This window comes from Podarcis gaigeae (genome assembly GCF_964106915.1).
Source record: "Podarcis gaigeae genome assembly, chromosome: Z".
In the NCBI taxonomy this organism is placed as follows: domain Eukaryota; kingdom Metazoa; phylum Chordata; class Lepidosauria; order Squamata; family Lacertidae; genus Podarcis; species Podarcis gaigeae.
In genome coordinates, this window is record NC_139691.1 from 43,502,152 (window position 1) to 43,506,539 (window position 4,388).

Sequence of the window (4,388 nt, forward strand, 5' to 3'; positions counted from 1 at the left end):
TTGTATAATGAATTATAGATTTGGAGTGAAATATTAGTGCCTCTTTTCAGCAATAAAGATTAGCTGCTAGGAATATGGTCCACACACAAACACACAGGATGTCTGGTTATAGTTGTGCAGTTTAAACTGTTACTGAGCCAGATGTGGTTTTAACTGAGCTCACTATTACTGGTTTGTGGAGATGCTTTGAATGTATTTATGACTATTTCTGCAAAACTGCTACTTGAAGAAATCCCCAAACCTAATGTTTTTAAACTTCAAATGGAGCTCAGAATCCAGTTAGGCAATCCTTTGCAGTTGAATTAGGAGGCAGTGAGAGATGGCAATTTGTTGCTCCACACCCCAACCAAGCATCCCAGGAGCACACAGTCTTCCCTCTGCTTGCAGAGCAGTGTGGCTCCTCCCACCCTCAAAGAGCACCCCAGCCTTTCCTCTGCTTGCAAACGTTGCCAGGGCTTCAGGACAAAGTGGAGGCTGCCGGCAGAGCACCGTGGCTCCTCCCCCCCACCCCCAAAGAGCACCACAGGAGCACAAGGCAACAGCGATTTGGCTCCAGGGACCACACATTCGCTCCATAAGACGCACAGACATTTTCCCTTTCTTTTTAGGAGGGAAAAAGTGCGTCCTATGGAGCGAAAAATACGGTAACTCATTCTGAATCTGACTGGACACGGGTTAGAGCTCAATGTTGAGCCTACCAAGTGGCAATTGTGACGGCGAAGATGACTTTCTTCACCGCCTCTATTGCATCTGCAGAAAACAGCAGCAAGAGACTCTTTCGGATGGTGCACAATTTAGCAGAACCACCTGCTCCATCAGGGCCCAGTACAGGCCACATGATCTCCTGCAATGATTTTGCAAAGTTTTTTTTGCAGATAAAGTCGCTCAGATTCAGAAAGAGGTAGACTCCACCATGAGAGCAGGGCCGAGGCGGGAGAGTGCTAGAGTCCTGTCTAGTCAAGTTGAATGGGATCAATTCCAATCTGTTATTTCTGAGGATGTGGACAGGCTGCTTGGACGCATGAAACCAACCACCTGTCTCCTTGATCCTTGCCCATCCTGGCTTATAAAAGCTAGCCAGAAAGGGCTAGGCGATGGGCTTTGCAGGGTGGTGAATGCTTCTCTCTGTGAGGGAGCGTTCCTAGACCTGCTGAAAGAGGCAGTCATTAAACCACTTCTCAAAAAAACACCTCTAGACCTGGCCAATATGGCCAACTATCACCCAGTCTCAAATCTTCCATTCTTGGGCAAGGTGATTGAGCGAGTGGTTGCTGAACAACTCCAGGCACGCCTAGAAGAAGCAGACCATTTGGATCCCTTCCAGTTGGGATTCAGGCCTCATCACGGGACTGAAACTGCCTTGGTTGCACTGGTCAATGATCTCCGGCGGGCTAGGGACAAAGGTGAGAGCTGTTTCCTAGTTCTGCTGGATCTCTCAAGCGGCTTTTGATACCATTGACCATAACATCCTTCTGGACCATTTGGGGGGCTGGGAGCTGGGGGCACTGTTATACAGTGGTTCCGCTTCTTCCTCCTGGGCCATGTTCAGAAAGTGGTGGTAGAGGATGAGTGTTCAGACCCCTAGGCTCTCACTTGTGGAGTGCCTCAGGGTTATCACATGCTTTTCAACATTTACATGCAGCCGCTGGGAGAGATAATCAGGGGGGTTTGGGGTGGGTGTTCATCAATATGCGGATGATACCCAGCTCTACCTCTCTTTCAAATCAGAACCAGTGAAGGTGGTGAAGGTCCTGTGTGGGTGTCTGAAGGCGGTTGGAGGATGAATGGCAGCTAACGGATTGAGGTTGAATCCTGACAAGACAGAAGTACTGTTTTGTAGGGACAGGAGGCGGGCAGGTGTGGAGGACTCACTGGTCCTGAATGGGGTAACTGTGCCCCTGAAGGACCAGGTGCGCAGCCTGGGAGTCATTTTCGACTCACAGCTGTCCATGGAGGTACAGGTCAATTCTGTGTCCAGGGCAGCTGTTTACCAGCTCCATCTGGTACGCAGGCTGAGACCCTATCTGCCCGTGGATAGGGTACATGCTCTAGTTATCTCGCTTGGATTACTGCAATGCGCTCTATGTGGGGCTACCTTTGAAGGTGACCCAGAAACTACAACTAATCCAGAATGCGGCAGCTAGACTGGTGACTGGGAACGGCCACCGAGACCACGTAACACTGGTCTTGAAAGATCTACATTGGCTCCCAGTATATTTCCGAGCACAGTTAAAAGTGTTGGTGGTGACCTTTAAAGCCCTAAACGGCCTCGGTCCAGTATACCTGAAGGAGCGTCTCCACCTCCATCATTCAGCCTGTACACTGAGGTCCAGCGCCAAGGGCCTTCTGGCAGTTCCCTTGCTGCGAGAAGCCAAGTTACAGGGAACCAGGCAGAGGGCCTTCTCAGTAGTGGAACCCGCCCTGTGCAACACCCTCCCATCAGATGTCAATGAGAACAACCACCAGACTTTTCTGAAGGCAGCCCTGTTTAGGGAAGCTTTTAATGATGGGCGGGGTATAAATAATAAATTATTATTATTATTATTATTATTATTATTATTATTATTATTATTAACTGGAATTCTTGTGAATAGAAACAAAACATAGGAAATAGAAACAAATTACAGGATCCTTGGTGCAACTTATGTTGTTGGGCCTTTTGCATACTTTTAACCCATTCAGCAATTTTGTTATATGAATAAAAAACAGGTCTACACATAACTGTTTATTGATTGGCTTTCTGCAGTCACAGCATGGCAACTGTGCAGGCCAACTACAGAAAGGTCTACAACTAGCAAATATAAAATGCTCTCCTACTTCTCCCATCAGCTGTTTTATCTCCTCCTGACAGGTTTAGAGGCCAAAAAGATACAACTGTTGCTTCATCAGAATGTGCTTATTAACAAAAGCGACCCAACTCTGAGCAGCCTTCTACCCACCAAAGCCTTATGACAAATTGGTTTTCAAGTTCATTTGAAGTCACCTTCCATGTTGTGGTGGATGCAGTTTTGAATAATTTTCAAGAAGTTTCAAATATGGCATGGATGGGGGCCTGTTGTCTCAATTTATCTCATTAAATCTTTTTTTTTTAAGGAACCTAAAGACTTACCAGCTTCTAAGCCATGATTTTGTGGGAAAGCAATTTTGCATCAAGAATATTAACCCTTTTGTAATGAAACTTTTTGCCAGTTCACATAAACATGCTCTGCATATAATAAATTGTTGCTGTTGTAGTGGTGCTGGTAATATAAGAGGTCACAATGTGCCAGGACAGGAACCCTTGGCCTGCTTTCTGGTTGTCCTCTATATTTTTTTTATTTTTTATTTTTTGCAAAACGCATACCCTGCTAGAAAAGGTAGAGTGCCTAGACTTCATATAAATACAAAGTTTTTTTTGGACTTAAAATGGTCTCTCCTTCATAGCTGCTATCTGCAGAGTGAATTGTGCTTCCCCGGCTCTTCCTAGTTTACATTCTGGTTTTTACAAAACCATCTGAGATTCCCATTTTTGGGAAGTGGAACATGCAACAGCCCTCTCCAAATGGGCCTATAAATGATGGAGGTAATACTTAGCACTCTTCAATTGGTCAAGATAATGTAGACAAGGTTAGGGAGAAAGCAGGTTTGGAGCTTGTTATAGCCTATATCATCTACAGTGATGATTATTTAGACAAAAAACTTTATAATAAATCACCCCTTTGAGAGAAACAGGAGTATTAATGAAATGCAGGAGCATCCATACTGAATTCAGGTGAACTGTCAGAAAGCTTAGGTTGATACCTTGTTGTGTTCTAGATGAAAATTCACAAGGAGCCTGAGCATTTTGTATCTTAGTCTCTCTCCCATGCCCAAGACAAGTGTTTTTAGGAATAAAGTCCTCTCTATTTTACAACAAATGAGCTAGTGTGGGGAATATTTGGCCTCCCAGATGTTGCTGAACTACAACTCCCATAAGCCCCAGCCAGCAATGGGCAATAGTCAAGCCACATTTGAAAAAGCTAGTGTCATGGGTCAATAGAAAGAACTTACCCCTAAAAATGCCTGAGTTATTTATTTGTCAAGGCCAATGCCAAAGACAGGCCCCTCCCTACTTAACTTCCAAGGAGACTTTGTAATACCAGCAGGCATTTCAAATTAAGGTTGATTTTATAGGTTGCAGTATATATAGTTTAAATAAAATAAATAATTTGGTCTAAGGCATGAAACTGAATCATTTTGTGGAAGACATTTACTAGTATCAGAAACAACCTTGTTTATGGAAACAAGTCAACATTTTCTCTTCATCCTTGATACAATAGTGTGAGTGAACAAATTTGGTTTTGTGTTTCAAGTTCTTTGGGAGGGCTATCTTATATTGTACTTGAATTTTGTGGTCATTCACAGATACC